Raw genomic sequence first — 17,171 nt, forward strand, 5'->3', positions numbered from 1 at the left:
GAGAGGCCACGTCAAAGCATTTTAAAGTAAATAACAGACACCAGAGCGGGGCCAGGGGCTGGCAGGAAGAAGAACCGGGGACAACAGTGCCATGCGATCTAGGGGGAAGGGGAGAGGGGCTGGTGAACCCTACCAGCCGCTCCTGGGTCAATGAGGCGCGCATTGGGGAGGTCAGAGGTCACCCTGGGGGGCAATTTCCGGCAGCGAGGGGCGCAAAGCCGGAAGCCGCAGAGCCAAGGGGGAGGGCGGGCAGGAAGCCTGTCGTGGAGGCCCTTTCTGCTAGAAGGTTGGCGGCGAAGGGAAGGCAGGCCGAGGTGAGAGCTCGGGAAGAAGCACGGGGAGGGCAGGCGTGCAGGGGGCAGGACCCAGTGCCGAGGGAGAGAGAGAAGGTCTGGTCCACGGAGAGGGGGAGCCCTGGGGCGGGGGGCGGCCTCGAAGGCGGGGTTTCGTGGGAAGAAAGGCCTTTATACCTGGCAGCGCCTCGGAGTCCCGGGAGGGCTGGAGGGCACGTGCTGGAGAGGAGTTCCAGCAGGCCAGGTCCCTCCTGGGAGGTGGGGGTGAGCGTGGGATGGGGGGCTCACGGGGCGTGGACGTAGGCGGCCGAGCCCCTCCCCACGGCCGGCTTGGGCGGGGCCTGCCAGAGCCCCAGGGGTTAGCTCCTGGGGAAACGAAGCGGTACCCGGCAGTGTGAGGGAATGGGGAGGGCCCTTTGGGAGTTGCCCTCGGGAACCTAAGGAGCAGCCCGAGTGGGAGTCTTCGTGGCCGGGCATGTGGACACCCCACTGGGCTGCCTTCACGGAGTGAATAGGCAGCCCATTCACTCAATCAGGCCATAGCCATAGTCAATCAGGCTGCCAATTGTTTCCTGCCATAGTTCAAAGGGGGTCTTGGAGGGTTGCCTCTCCCCGCCCCCCTTCTCCTCCCAGTTCCTTTCTCTCCCTGGAAGCCACTTCCAGCCTCAGGAGCCGTTCCTGAACGCGAATGCTCCAAGGTGTCTTGGGAAAAGGGTGTTCTTCCTGATATATTGGGGGTAAGCAGGGTGTTTTAGGCTCCTAGGCAGCTTAAGCAAACACCATGACGTGGTTTGGCTTAAGCAATGGGAATTTATTTGCTTCCAGTCTTGAGGTCAGGAAAATGTCCAAGTCGAGGCACCATCACAGCGAGGCTTTCTTTCCAAGGACTGGCTGCCCATGATCCTTGGCTCCTCTGCCACTGTCATGTGACAAAGCACAGGCCGTGTCTGCTGGTCTGTCCCTTCACTTCTCCGTTTCGTTGATTTCAGCTTCTTGCTTCTGTGGCATTCTCTCTGCTGAATTTCATTCTCTTAAAACTGACTCCAGTGATAGGATTAAGCTGCATCCTGATTGAGGTGTGTCATAGCTTAATTGAAGTAACCTCATCAAAAGGTCCTACTTACAAAGGGTTCACACCGACAGGAATGGATTAATTTTAATTAAGCACATGTGTTTCTGGGGTACATGTAGCTTCAAACCACCACAGGAGATTAAGCAGATTTCTTCCCTGAGGGTCTTTTCAGCTTCTTAAGTAGCTGCATGGCTTGACTGTCCTAGGGGGCGAGTGGCTGGCTGGGCATAGCTGGATGTTATTTTCCTTGGCTTCTGGAACCTCTGTTTTGACAGTCCAGCTCTCTGCACTTCTTTACTGGAGAGACCAGCCTGGGAGACACTGGGCTTCAGTATTTCCCTGGCCAAAGGATCTACAGGCCCCTCTTAGCAGGGATGAATGAGAGTTAGTTCCATGGTGGTAGGACATTTTCAGCAGCATATTCTGCTGGAGTGGAGTATGTTTGGGGTTGAAGATGGTGAGGGTGAGAATTCCAAAGGGCAGGAGGTGAGCAGTTGTTGAGCTGGGAAGCCAGCACAGTTGGTGGCCAGTGGCCTGCAGGATGGGCACTGGGTGGGGGGACACAGAGCCATTTTCAGGCTTCCAGTGGTCTTACTTTTGGGCGCTTTGTCCCATATCACATCAAACTTCTTTCAATGCACTACACAGATCCACGAGTGTTTTGCTTTGCAAAGACATGAGAGCATGTTTATTACTTTGCCTTTGCAATTATTTGGCTATGTGGAGCTCATTTAATTTATGGTTGGCACTGGGTTCTCAGCAGACATTGTACCTGCTTAGCTAGACCACTTCAAAGTGAGACAACAAAACTGACCTCTTGTTGTTAAATGCTATGAAATACATTGGACCCAAAATTGGCCAATGAAGATGTTAAACATAAAAATCTGTATTAATAGCAGTTTTTCTCATAATTTGAAAACTTTGTATGTGTTCACAATCATTTGTCAGTAGGTCTTTGAGAAGCTAGAGGGTTCTGGGGTCTTGCAAGCCAGAGGTGCCTGTTGGAGGAAGGGGAGGCAGAGGAGGTGATGTGGTCCGAATAGTGGTCCCATGTCAGACAGGTTCCCGGTCTTGGTCTCCAGTCTGCTGGATTGGGACCCATTGTGCGTAAGATCTCCTCAAGGTGTCGTTTCAGTAAGGTTAGGGAGGTTGGACTTTAATCCAGATTAAGGGGATCACGTAAAAACCGAGTGAAAGCAGTTGGAGAGAGAAGCCACCTGGAACAACCAGAAGCCAGAAAAACTGAACCAGAAGAGAAAGGAGAAGTCACCGCCATATGCAGGACCAAGGATCACCAGCAGCTGGCCCCAAACACCAAACAACAGCTGGCCCCAAACACTTTCTTTGGGGAGAAACTGTCACTTTGTTAACCTTTGATTTGGGACTTCTAACCTCAGAACTGTGGGCCAGTCAATTCCCATTGTTCAGCCAACCCATTGTCTGGTACTTGTTTCAGCAACCGGGAAACTGAAACTGAGGGCTGCTGAGCTTGGAGAAGCAGGAGGGGCTGAAGCCAGACGTCACTTTGAGGCCAGGGACGGAGGTGGGTATTTTAAAGTTTGGGACTTCAGAAGTTGAACAGCTTTGGCAGAGAGATGTCAAGGTCCAAAGAGTGTAGTAGTGAGGGTAAAGTAGTGAGAATTTCTATTACCAGGACTTCTGATAGGAAAAATTATAAAAAACTTGAAAATAAGACTTCAGGTATTTCCAGTGTCATCCCATAGCATTGGGTAACTCCTGGGGGTTATTTATAAGTCTAGGGAATTGTGCCTTTGTCCCGCTCTCTCTTTACTACTAGTTAGGCCCAGTCTCTGAAGTTATGTGTTAACTTGCAAATTTTTGTTGGAGAAAGATGAAAATGATTTCTACCTGTTAGATAAGAAACCTGAGAGCTAATGGTTTATTGTCCTAAAGAGCATTGACTGGTTTTATGTCTCACTGCCATCTAGCTCCAGTGTTCTTCAGTGGTCATAAATATGCTGGTCCCCAATTTCTCCGTCAACCGGCTTCAGCATCCTGTTGGCTCCCTCATTAATGGGTGAAATAGAGTTTAGACATGTATTCATTCTGTATTTGTGTGAGAGGCTTTTTTTTCCTCCAACCTTTTGCAAATTCTATTTGAGACCCTCTCCTAGTAAAGTGTGCCCCCTGGAGACCAGTGGCCCATCGGGCCCTGCAGAGGATTTTTGGTTTATGTGGTGCTTTGGGGTGATGTGGGTGCAAGCAGAGCAGTCCCGAGCTCAGCTCAGTGTATGAATAGGTAAGTCCCCATTTCCAGGTACAGAATTCTGTTCCAGTAATCTTGTGAAACAAGCCACCCTGAACTTACTGGCATAAATAGCAACCATTTTATCGTGCTCATGACATCTATGAGTGAGGAATTTGGACAGAGGTCAGCAGGGATGGCTTGTTTCTGCCCCAGGATGTCTGAGACCTCAGCTGGAAGACTCAAAGGCTGAGGGGTGCCTCGAACATTTGGGGCTGGAGTAGATGGGGCTGGAGCAGCTGGAGCTGGAGGGTCCACTTCCAAGATGGCCACATAAGTCCTGTGTCTGGCACCGTGTGAGGGAGGCTGGAAGGCTAGGAGCAGAAGGATGGCTGACCAGGGTGCCTCCACATGGCCTCTCCTGCTTGGTGTCCTCAGTGTGTAGTCAGAATTCTAACATGGGAGCTGCGTGGCTTTTTAGGACCCAGCCTCACAAGTCACCTATTGTCTTTTCTGCTGTATTCTCCTGCCCAGACTCACAAGGAGGGGACTCAGGCCCCCCTCCCAACAGGAGGAGTGTCAAAGAATTTGTGGCCATGTGAAAATTGCCACAGCTCAGTTCACAATTTCTTTCCTCTTTGGTCCTATCTGATGACTTAGAATGGCCCACACTCATAATAAACCACAGTGACTTTTCAGAAGGCCCGGGAAGAACAGACCTCCAAATTGAAATTTTATTTCTACTTCCCATGTGATACTCAAGGGCTTTATCTGGTTATGATAGCTCCTTTATCTTATTTCTTCCAGTCTTGAGGGTGGGGCTACCAATAATGTGTGCCCTTGGAACGCAAAACCTGTCCAGAAATCTGCCTGTTGACATGAAAGATTGTTCATGCAATGCTTTATAAGTGAAGAAAGCAAAGGGAAGATAAAACGGAAGTATATGTATCAAGATGCAAAGTGGTTTTCTTCAAATGGAAGGTTTATGAATTATTTCTGTTTTTTTTTATATACCTAAAATGCAAAAAGGACAATGTATTTTTCTTTGTTATACAAAGTTCAGGTATCATAAGTGGATTAAGCACACAGGCTCTGGAGTTAGCCTACCTGAGCCAAGTCTTGGTTCTTTCCATTTCTAGCTTTGTAATCTTGGGCAAGTGTCTTAGATATTCTGAAACTCAGTTTCTTCATATGTCAAATGGGCCTAATAATAGGCCAATAGTACTTACTTCCAAGAGCTGTTTAAGTGTTAAATAATATCATGCAGTAAAGCACTTTGAGTAGTGCCTGGCATAAAATAAGTGGTCTAGGTTAGGAATTATTCTTAGTTTTTTTATTTTTATTTTTTTTCTTAGTGGTTTTATTGATGATGACTTCTTAAGAAAGATAACTGCTTCTGAAGTATTTCCAACATCCTCACAACAGAATCTCGTGTATGTGTGTTTTATTAGGAGTACAAGCCCAATTTTGTTACTGGAAAAACCTCATAATTTGCTTTCACACCTTTTAAGAGCTTTTTGCTCCAGTCACATTCTGACTTTATGAAGAGTGCGAAAATCTAGGGCAGTGATTTTTCTTAGAGGGGAGGGAGAAGGTCACCCGGAAAATTTCCCTCTCTTCTCATGGATCCTCAATATTCTAGAGCAAGTACTTCATCAGGCACAATTGAGAAGCTGAAAGCAATAGAGTAATTGACCTGATTTTTAAAAAAAAATGTAGAAGCTTTGTTCTCTGCTGGAACACAAAAACATTTTATCCTAAAAGGAAATCTTTTGACTTGATTTTGCTAACAGCAGAAATCTTGGTTTTTCTACTGAATACCCTTCCTAGTTAAATAAATGGGAAGGGAACACAGGAGGATCAGTTATACATTTAAAGCCAGTCTGGATGAGTAAAATGTGGTGGAGAAGTTGGGTGATGGTTTCCTTGTTCCAGCAGGAGTGAAAGGCAGATATCCCAGCCAGCGTTGTGTGGTGGGATCAGGGCTGGCCTGCGTCTGAGGAGTTGGCCTCCAATCTGGCTCAGTTGCAGAGGGCAAAGTTGGATAAGAGCTGAAGGTTTGTCAGTTATGTACCTGACATAAGGGCTAGCATGGAATGGATATAAAATAAGCATTGGTTGTATGTATGTGTATGTATACATGGATGGATGGATGGACACATGATTGGATGGATGGATGGATCTAGATCTCTTTCCACTATCCTGGCCCGCTTTCTGAGGCTCTTGAGTCTTGGATTTTATTGTGAGCTGTTTAATTTGCATGTTAAGCAATTACTTGCTAAGTTTGGACAAACCATCTATGAAAGACATTTTTGGGTCAACTGGAATAATTTGAATATGGTCTAGGTATTATAAGATGAAATCTTACTGGAATGGGAAGATGGAATTTGTTGACTGAGAAAAGCATACAGAGAATATATGGTATAATCTTGTTTGGGTTTTAAAATTATGTATATAGGTAGATATAGCATACTTATACATTTACATACCATATACATATTTAAATGCTGGCTTTCCAAGAATACTAGCAAAGATTTATTGTTTTCTGCTCAAGGGATGATTACACATGGCCAGAGTCTTAGCAGTTCCTTGGAAGGGGGAGGACGGTGCTGAGGCTCTGTTTTTCCTGATCAGGCTTAAGGTGGGTCTTCCAATGGATAAGGTTCATAATAAACTGATTAGGATTGGAAGATACAGAAAGCAGAGGTTTAGAAATGGAGCTTGAGTTGTCTGAGGAAGGGCTGTTTACTCTAATGAGAATTAAATGCATAAATGGATTTGGGGAAAGTTGCTGAAACAAAAAAATAATAATAAATTTATTTGCAACTTCATCTTCTGGTGAATGGTGAAGTCACGTTGATGAGACATTGGGCTGTGTAGGCACAGACAGTTTCATAGCAAAAGGTAATTGCCCCAAACAAACAAATGAAACCCCCATAGAGGCATATGGGAGATAGTCAATAATTACGTTTAAGGAAAAATTGGGAAAGCTTTTTGAAATGGGCAAAAAACAAATTTTAAAAATCTCCCATCTATGTTATCGATGACTCATTATCTTTGAACTATTTTTGAGCTAAAAGTGGTAGAAAACTAATAAAATTGCAAATGCTTCTAGTCCATTGGAAAGAAAATTAATTGTATTTGCTGGAATCAATCGATCATTGCCCATAGAGAATTCTGTTTGACATCTGTTTGCAAATTCATTTCAAAATACTTTATTCCCTAGATTTTGTGTGGTTATTAGTATTCTCCTGTGAGCATCTTACTCGTTCCCTCAATATTTAATGAGTTAAAAACTGTTTGAGATGTGTTCATTGTATACTTGTATGAGAATTGTAATTTGCATTTTAAAGAAGTTATCTTTTAATAACTATATCGAGTGAGGGAAACTCACACCTTCCCTTCCACTCTCTTTCCTTCCACCTTCCAAACCTCTTAATCCTGCCGGCCTGCAGTTAATAGCTTCACTGTCCCGTCCTTGGGGAACCTTTCCTGAATTTTCAGGTTAAGATATCCCTGGTTTATGGATTGAGTTGTGTTTCCCAAAAAGACTTGTTCAGTTCCTGGCCACAGCACCTGAGAATGTGCCCTTACCTGGTAATAGGGTCTTTGCAGATGAAATTAGTTAAACTAAGATGAGGTCATACTGGAGTAGGGTGGCCCAAGCTCAGATGACTTGTGTTCTTATAGGAAGAGGCAAAAGCAGCTTGAGACAGAGAAAGCAGAGCAAGAAACAATTGTGTTTACCTGCTTTAAGTCTTGCAGCAGAACTCCTGGGAGAGGGAGTAGAATGAACACTCATATTCCTGTAAACTGGGAAACTCCTAAGGCCACTAGCAAGCAAAGCCCAGAAAAGACAGGGAGGCCCCTGCACCTTGCATTTGCTTTGTGCTGACTTTCCCAACAGGAGGACTGAACTCTAATGTAGGGCCCCAGCCAAAGCAAAGCCAAACTGCAAAGATGGTGAAAGGGGTTTGTTACTTAGGTTTGCATGGCTTTGTTAACTCCTGACACTCAGAAAATTTCTGTCATATCCCTAGCTGGATACAAACTCAAGAAACAGACATCTCAGGAGGTAAGTCCTAGAGGTTATTGTTTTAAAATGCTAAAATGTGCATTGTGGGGCAAAAGATTATTGGACAATGAAACACGAAATGATGCCCCATCCAAAGGAGGACAGAAATCCAGAAAACATCAGTAAAGAAGACTATGGAGATATTAGACAATGATTTTTTAAAAATGATCCTCAATATGATCAAGGACATGAAGGAAAATATAAAGAAAGAAAGAAATGATATCAGGAAAACAATGAATGAACAATATGGGAATCTCAATAGATAGAAATTTTTAAACGTAACCAAACAGAACTACTGGAGTTGAAGACCACCACAAAACTGAAATAAAAAATTCCCAGGAGGGTTTCAACAGCAGATTGGAACTGGTAAAAGAAAGAATCAGTGAACTTGAAGACATGGTAATTGAAATGGGTCAGGCTGAGAAGCAGAAAGAAATAAGAATTATGAAAAGCAAAAATAGCCTGTGGACTTCTGGGACCCCATCAAGTGCACCAGTATACACATTACGGGTGATCCAGAAGAAGAAGAAAGAAAGGAAAGAAGAAGATTCAAAGAAATAATGACAGAAAACTTCCCAAACTTAGGAAAAGATGTGAATATACACAGCCAATAAGCCAAGATGTGAATATACACAACCAAATAGGATAAACTTAAAGACAAATATGTCCCGAAACATATTGGTCAAATTGTCAAATGCAAAGGACAAGGAGAAAGCACTGGACACTGTAAGAGAAAAGGAACATGTCAAGTACAATGGAGTCCCAATTAGAATAAGTTCTGATTTCTCATCAGAAACAAAATGTGGTGTATACATACAACAGAATATTTCTCAGCTGTAAAGAGGAATGACATTCTGATAGATGTGACAATGTAAATGAGGCTTGAAAATATCATGTTGAGTGAAATAAGCCAGATACAAAACGACAAATATTGTCTGGCCTCACTTATATGAAATAATTAGAATATGCAAATTCATAGTCAGAGATTTGAATATAAGTTACCAGGGATCGGGGTGGGGTGGGAAATGGGAATTCATGCTCAATTGGTATGGAGCCTGTTAGGGGTGATGGAAGAGTTTTGGTGAGGGATGGTGGTGATGGAAGCACAACATTTTGAATGTGTTTAACGCCATTGAATTATGTGGGGTAGCTGATGGCTGGGGGTAAGTGGCCGTAGTGAGTCAGTCACACAGACACAGAGCACACAGCACACGACTCAGGAGACAACCCTCAGGGGAGAGTGGAAGGTGTCTGCTTTATTCAGGAAGTGCACAGGCTTATATAGGCTGAGAAGCATGCAGAAACACGTGTTGGGCTGGGATTGGTCACTGTTGTTGCTAGGGCGGAGGGCAGATTTCTGGGATTGGTCACCATTGTTGCTAAGGTCGAGGGCAGATTTCGGGTCCGCCATTTTGTGTTGCCTTGCATCAGCCACGGCCGCCATGTTAGCAATATTTTATGGCTTCTTCAACAATAGCGATATTTTATGGCTTCTCCAACAGAATTATATACCTGACAGTGGCTGAAATGAGTAATTTAGGGTTGTATTTGTGTTATTAGAATAGAACTGTACAACCAAAAGAGTGAAGCTTAATGTAAAGTATGGGCTATAGTTAATAATATAATTATAAGAATAATGTTTAACCAGTTGTAATAAAGGTACCACCCCAATGCCAAAACTCAACAGTAGGGAAAACTGTGCACGTGGAGAAGACAGTAAATAGGAGCTCTAGGCTTTCTGCGTGATTTTTTCTGTAAATCTTTGTACCAGTTTGAAATTATTGTGTATCCCCAGAAAAGCTATGTTCTTTAATCCTCATTCAGTCTTGCTAGATGGAAGCTCTTTGATTGTTTCCATGGACATATAACCTACCCAATTGTGGGTGGGATCTTTTGATTAGGTGGTTTCCATGGAGATGTGTCTCCACTGATCCAAGGTGGGGTTGCTTACTGGAGCCCTTTAAGAGGAAAACATTTTGGAAAACACTTCAGTGCCAATAGAGCCCAGACAGCCAGAGACCTTTGGAGATGGAGAAAGAAACTGCCCTGGGGGAGACCTTATGAAATGAGGAGAGAAAGCTAGCAGAATTTGCTATGTGCCTTTCCAGCTGAGAGAGAAACCGTGAGTGTCATCATTTCTGTCTTTGGAGTTAAGGTATGTTTACCTGGGTGCCTTAGTTTGGACATTTTCATAGCCTTAGAATTGTAAAATCGCAACTTAACAAATTCCCTTTTTGAAAGCCATCCCAGGGTGGGCCATGGTGGCTCAGTGGCAGAGTTCTTGCCTGCCAAACCAGAGACCTGGGTTCAATTCTCGGTGCCTGCCCATACAAAAAAAAAAAAAAAAAAGAGCCATCCCATTTCTGGTATATGGCATTCTGGCAGCTTTAGTAAACTAAAACAATCTATAGCTGTCTAATAGAGAAATAATTAAAAAAATAAAGATCCCTAGGTAGGGTGTACGTTCAACATATGGAAATAAACATTCCGGTGAGCCTCAGGGCTGGGATGACCAGGTTGGCCATCTCTTCCTGGTCTTGCTCTCCCTGGCATACTGGGCTGTCCTTTGTCACCTCTCAGTCACATGTCAAGTTCACCAGGGCATGCTCTCCGTTGCTGACCCACCAGCCCTGCTGTGCCTTGTAGCCCCTATGTCAGCACAGCATTATGAAGCCAAAGAATGGCTGTGGGCAGGCCCCCCAGGGGGCTGAGAATGCGAGTGGTGAAGAAAGGATAGAAGCCCAGGGATGAGGCGTCTACCCTGACGTCACACTGGCCCACGGAAGTCAGTGGTCCCCGCTCCAGCAGCCCAGCATGCCACAGAGGCTAAGGGGGAGACGTTCTGCCTTCACTTGGCTCTTAAGCCCTGGTGCCCGCTTCCCTGCTCTCTTTGCCATGTGGAATTTATTTCCAGAGGTCAGCAGTCTTTTTGCTGTTTTGTTTGTTTATTGTGTTGACATGTATATAATATAAAATTCGCCACTTTAACCATTTTTTATGTGACCAGTTTGGTGGCATTTATTACTTTTGCAATGTGCTACTATCATCAACTTCTGTTACTGAAACTTTTCTGTTATCCCAGTGAAAACTCTGTACCCATTCAGCAGCAACTCCCCTTTCCCCAGTCTCTGATAATCTCTAATCTTTCTGTCCTTATGAATTTGCTTATTCTAGATATTGAATATAAGTGGAATTATTCAATATTTGTCTTATTTAATTTAGCATGTCTTCAGGCTTCATCCATACAGTAGCAGGTATCAGATCTCCATTCCTTTTTTTAAAACATATTTTATTAAAAAAATAACAGCAAACAAAAACATTCTTAACATATAATCATTCCATTCTACATATATAATCAGTAATTCACTATATCATCACATAGGTGCATATTCCTCATCATGATCATTTCTTAGAACATTTGCACCAATTTAGAAAAAATAGAAAGACAACAGAAAAAAATTCATACATACCATACCCCTCACCCCTCCCTTTCATTGATCACTAGCTTTTCAATCTACTGAATTTATTTAAAAATATTTCAACTGAAATCTTCACACACATACAGTTCATCGACAGTATACATTCAAAGTTGTGTATCGTCACATAGTTCTGTGTTCATCACCCTAGATCCCCATCCCTTTTACTGGCTGAGTAATATTCCACCATGTGGTTATGCCACACTTTTGTGATCCATTCATCTGTCTGATGGAGACTTGGGTTGTTTCCACCTTAGGTGCTTTATGAAAAATGCTGCTATAATCATTGAGTCCCTGCTTTAAATTCTTTTGCTTAATATATCCCTAAGAGCGAAATTGCCAGGTCATGTGGTAGATCTGGGTTTAACTTTTGGGGACCGGCCAAGCTGTTTTCTGGCGGCAGCAATTGTTTTGATACTTTCACATTCTATTCTCTGACCTGTGAGCTCATAACCATCAGACACCATTTATCTATAGTGGAATTTAATTGCTTCCCGTCGGACCGCTCACTATGACTGCAAGCATCCCGGACTTTGAAGATTGAAGCATGAAGAGAAATTAATTAAGGAAATGTATTTGAACCTGAGACAGAATAAACCAAAATTAAAAACGATGGGGCTCAAACTGTCAATATTGGCAGCATGCTCTTTTGCTTGGTAAAAGATGAATAATAGCTGACATCTGCATAATTTACAGACTGCCAGGATGCGCTTCAGGCTTATCTGATTTGGTAGAGCTCTGGTATGAATGTATGCTCCAGTCTTACAGATAGGATGCCAAGTTCCAGAGAGACTGAGTACCCGGCCCAGGATCACACAGCTGCCAAAGATTAGAAGAGGATTTTTTTTTTTGTATGACAAAATAAGCTCTTTTGCTTCTATTGGGTCATTTTTGTATTATACCTCTAGGTAGAGTCTTCACCTTAACTCTTTATTTTTAAAATATTTTTATTGACAAATCTTCACACATCTAGTCCATACATGGTGTACAATCAGTGGCTCACAATATCATCACATAGTTGTGTATTCGTCATCACGATCATTTTTAGAACATTTGCATCACTCCAGAAAAAGAAATAAAAAGAAAAAACTCATCCATCCCATACCCCTTACCCCTTCCTCTCATTGACCACTGGTATTTCAATCTACCCAATTTATTTTACCCCTTATCTCCCCTATTTATTTTTTATCCATATATTTTTGCTCATCTGTCCATACCGTGGATAAAAGGAGCATCAGACACAAGGTTTTCACAATCACACATGGTCACATTGTGAAAGTTATATCATTGCATAATCGTCTTCAAGAATCAAGGTAGCGTAGGAATTTGAACCCAAGTCCTTTGACTTGGAAATCTGGTGTTGCTTGGGGGCTGATTCAATAGAATGATATATTCCTTCCTGCAGAAAGCGTTCTAAGGAAATCCTGTGTGACCCGGCTTCTCCCACTCACGGAGTATTGATTTGAAGATGAGAAACGACCATTTGTAAATGTATTTAAAAGGAAAAATAAGTCCCATGCTGTCGGCGGGAACACTTAAGCTGTCTGAAATTACACGGAAGGCTGCCTATTGCTTTGGGTTGGACGTGGGCTGTTAGGGAATCAGCTGAATTACAACAGCAGTGTTACGAGCCAATTTTTTGGCCTTCTGCAGTCTAATTTTGATCCTGATGTATGTGGAGAAGCCAGATTTCCATTCAAGCTCAATCTCATCAAGTCCTATTGTCTTTCTGGCTCAGTGTTATTAAATGCCTGGGGTTGTATCATTTCTGGAGAATGACACTGTAACTGTCGTTTATTGGGGTAGTATTTGCAGTTGTGGTTTAAGTACTCTGGGATTTCACTTCAGGTAGGACGCCGTGTTCCCCCAGCTCAACCTCTGTCTCCCTGTCACGCACACAGATGATAGTGGTACCGCCTTGCTCACACTGCTCAGGGGGGTCATCTGGGGACGGAGCCCACCAACAGTCAATGCTTGCTGCCGTTATGTTGCTGAGAGTAGTGGGTGGAACGGTGGGCCCCCTAGAAGGTAGGTCCTCCAGGAACCTCAGAGAGTGACTTGATTTGGTAGGTGGGCTTAAGGACCTCAAGATAAGTTCATCTGGAGTGGAGTTGGCCCTAAACCCAGTGGTCAGAGCCCTTATAAGAGACATGGGAGAAGACAGTGGAATGAGCAGAGGTGGGAGTGATGCAGCCACAAGCCAAGGAGCGCCTGGAACTGCCAGACAGACAAGGAAGGATTCTTTGAGGGAATGCAGCCTAACTGACGTCTTGGTTTGGGACTTCCAGACTCCAGAAGTCCCAGACTCCGCGAGGGAAGAAATGTCTGTTGTTTCAAGCCCCCAGGTGGTGGTAGGTTTTTCAGCAGCCTCGGGAAATGAATAGAACCAGACTTGTGAGGTAGGCTGGGAAAGCGCCAGCTGCCTGTGAGCCTTGAGACAACCTTGAGCCATCGCCATGGGAGGGCCAGATTCGGTGCCAGGGGAAATTGAGAAAGATGGTGATGGGAACCTGGAGTGCAAGCTCGGTGTATACCAGATGTCCTTCGGGTGACCATATGTACCCATGAGCAGCAGTGCTGGGGAGAACTGGGGTAAGCCGATCCCCCGGGGGCCCTGGAGGGCTTCCAATCCTCCCAACACTGGGTCCAGCCATAAATGGAGCGTCTAGCCCTAAATAATCTGACGGCAGTGTCCTCACCCATTCATGCGTGTAGTTACTACTGGGGGTGCTAAGTTGTCAGCCTGAGGTCCTTTCTGCACGTACCTACAGGTACCCTGGCAGGGGTGTAACCTCAGGAGGAACAGAGCAGGGGCAAGAGCCCACTCCCTTAAATTCTCAAAGGAGAAAATCATGCTGCAGCAGTTAGACGCATAACAGGGCTGTCAGATGGAAGTCGTCCTGAGATGGAGCTGAGCTTCCTCCCCTCCCACCCATGCAGACCCAGAAGGGTGTCAACAGCGCCATCTGTTGGAGAGATCTCCCACGACAGTGGGCCCAAGCACAAAGTTGCCCGGCTGGTTCCAGGGACTGGGCGCCCCCACGGCCCTCTTCACCCCAAGTCTGTTAATGCAGGCTCTGGAGCGGGTCTGCCTGGGGGTCTCTTCTAGCATGGCAGCTAGATCATTACCAGAGGTGGTCTCCAAGCAGCCCTTCAACACACCCTCTCTGTGTGCACATGCATGTGCAAGTACGAGTGTGTGCAGGTGTGGGGTGCACGGGAGAAAGGAGCACATGTCCAGGGGAGCTGGCCTTCCTCTGGAAACTGTGCCCATTGCACGCCCCCCAGCAGCCCCTGGGAAGGGTCATCATCTCTCCAGTTTGCAAAGGGACACCTACCCTAGGCATGAGCATTTCTCAGTCACACTCCTGATTGCTATAAGCTTGTGCCTCTGGGGTCCCCACCCATGAGGTGAGCTCTGGGTGGCAGGGTGGCTTCCACAGGTCCCTGGGGAGCAGTAGGCCCTGGCTGAAGGGCCAGTTCTGGAAAACGCAGGTGAGAGAGCATGACCCCCACCCCCGGACCCCCATGTGGGTCCCCATCTCCTCCTTGCCCTGAGGGCCTCAGGCCCCGGGAACCTTCTAGAGTGCTCTTGATAGGACAGTCTCAAAGGGAAGCCTCTGTAGTCCCGTGTGCTTGCATTCTGGGACAGTGCTCACCCCCACTAACTCTTGTGACCTTTGCTTAAAAACACACAGAACAAAAGCTCATTGCACAGTGGACACATGCCACTTGTTGAAAAATTAGAGAAGTGAATCCCTTTCCCAGGGCTCTGGAACAAAGCACCAGAACTCAGGGGCAGGGAGAGGGGTTTAAAATGACAGAAATGAATTCCCTCACAGTCCCGGAGGTGGGGACTCCGAAATCAAGGTGTCGGTGGGTCCCTGCTCTCCCAGTGGCTCTGGCGAAAAACGCATCCTCTCCTCTGCCAGCTGCAGCCATCTACAGCAAGGCTGGGCACCCCTGGCCTGGCACTGTCCGCTCTGCCTGTCGCCACATGGCTTCCCCCTGCCCCACAACCCCATCTGTGGTCAAATTTCCCTTGTCTTATAAGGACAACAGTCAGTGTGGACTAAACCTTCCCCCCATTCCAGTGTGGCCGCATTTTAACCAAGTACATTTGCAATGGCTCCATTTCTGGATCAGGTGACAGTTACAGCTCCTGTGGATTAGGACTTCACCATGTCTTCTGGGAGACCAGATTCGACCCACAACAATGAGCATGTGAGTTTTGTAGTAGTAAAAAGCTGGAATAAGCGTTCACCAAAGGCAGGAGTATTTGTAGGAAACTCCCATCTGTCCGTGCTGTGGAACATTGCGCAGTGCTAGAAAGCAGCAGGCAACCCTGTCCAGAGCAGATGTAGAGAGAGCACAAAAACATGCCATCAAAGGAAAAAAGCAGGATGCAAATTGCCGTTTCCTGTCGGGTCCCATTTATATTAAAGTAAATTCCAGGGTGCATGGGTGGCTCAGTGGTAGAATGCTTGCCTTCCACGCAGGAGACCTGGGTTTGATTCCCGGACCATGTACCTAAAAATAAATAAATACATAGGTAAGTAAATAATAAATAAATTCCAAACCAAGCAAGCTGCGTGGGGGTTACCTGAGCCCGTCGGCCCATATGTAAATGCTGGCCAAGGTGCCTGGGTACCAGCGTGTGTCTGCCAAGCACAGCCCTGGCCCCGGCCTGGGTCTCTGGATGGGCATCAAGGCACCACTGAGATGGTAGATGCCAATGGCCCAGTGGGTATAGGTGGGGGACCCCCCCCCCGGGAAGCTGGGTTCAGGTCTGGGGAATCAGGCTGGAGGGGGCTTCAAGAACAAGGCTGAGGGTCTCGGAGGTGGGTGAGTTGATTCCAGCTCTGCCTGTTCCCCCGTTGCTGTGCGGCCTTGTGGGTCAGATTGGCCTCTCTGAGCCTCGGCTTTCCCAGGTGGAAAGGGCACTGAGGATTTCACACAGTGCTGCACCCAACCCACCCAGCACGGGGCCAGGGGGCCTTAGAGGAAGCTCAAGGTTCCTCTCCACTCCTTCCCTCCCCTCTAAAAGACAGATGCCAGTGTGGTGGGTCAAGCCCCAAATGTTAATTGGTCTGTTAGTGGGAGAAGGGGAGCTAAGTCTGAACTGGAGCTGAAGCCCTCTGCCCTGTTTTTCCTTGGCATGCTTGCTTCTTGGGCTCCGTTCGAGAGAAAAGATTGGCAAGGCAGGGGTGAGGTGGGGAAAGGGCTCTAGGAAAAGGGGTCAAGGGCAATTGGAAGTGCCTGAGGCTGCTGGGGCCAACCTGAGCCAGGCGGGGCAGGTCTGCATGGGGCAAAGCGGCGTGTGGGGTTGCCAGCTGGGGGACCGTGGCATTGGCAGGTTGACTGTCTGGAATCCGTTCCTCTAAGACCACTGCCTAAGGAGGAGGATTCTAAACTGGGATGTGTGTGTGTGTGTGTGTGTGTGTGTGTGTGTGTGTGTGTGTTTGTGCGTGTGTTATGTGTGTGTGTGAGAGAGACTCTGAGGCCATGAGCATGGCTAGCACTTAGGAGTGGGACACCAGGACCTGGTTTCTCATTTCAACGCAGCTCCCTGATGGCTCTGAAATCTTGGGCAAGTTGTTTTTCTTTGCTGGACACCAGTTTCCCATCTGTAAAATGGACTTGACCTGAATTATCGTACACATCTGTCTCTATAGGACATTCTTAGAGTCGGTCATTCTTGCTTCATGTCACACAGATAGAGTGTCTACTTACCCAGTTGACAAGGAGTTTGTCACAAGCACAGATGGTTGGGTGGCAATGGAGTGTGAGAGAGAGCAGTGGGGTAGCAGTGGGCTGGGGAGGGCGAGCCCCCTTCAAGCGGTCCTCTAGCTGATTGCTGCCATGTGGAACAGAGGCCCCACAATGCCAGACCTATCTTTTTCAAGACAAACTGGAAATATGGATTTTATATAAAACTCAGGGTTTTTAAAATGTTGGCAACCAACTGAAAACAATTACATCCCCTACAGCCCCCCAAAAATGGGTCCGAGGGAGAGATTTGGACATAGACCCACCTGTGTGTGGCTCC

The 17,171-nt window shown here is 46.0% G+C and overlaps 1 protein-coding gene across 1 annotated transcript in view; it reads left to right on the forward strand.

Moving 5' to 3' along the window:
- Window positions 1-209: 209 nt before the first annotated feature.
- Window positions 210-17,171, forward strand: part of WFDC1 (WAP four-disulfide core domain 1) — a 79,343-nt gene continuing 62,381 nt past the window's right edge. Inside the window, exon 1 of the mRNA XM_077133180.1 lies at window positions 210-314. The gene's annotated coding sequence lies outside the window, so the exon portion shown is untranslated. The remainder of the gene's footprint in view (window positions 315-17,171) is intronic.

This window comes from Tamandua tetradactyla, chromosome 16, assembly GCF_023851605.1.
Source record: "Tamandua tetradactyla isolate mTamTet1 chromosome 16, mTamTet1.pri, whole genome shotgun sequence".
Lineage (NCBI taxonomy): Eukaryota > Metazoa > Chordata > Mammalia > Pilosa > Myrmecophagidae > Tamandua > Tamandua tetradactyla.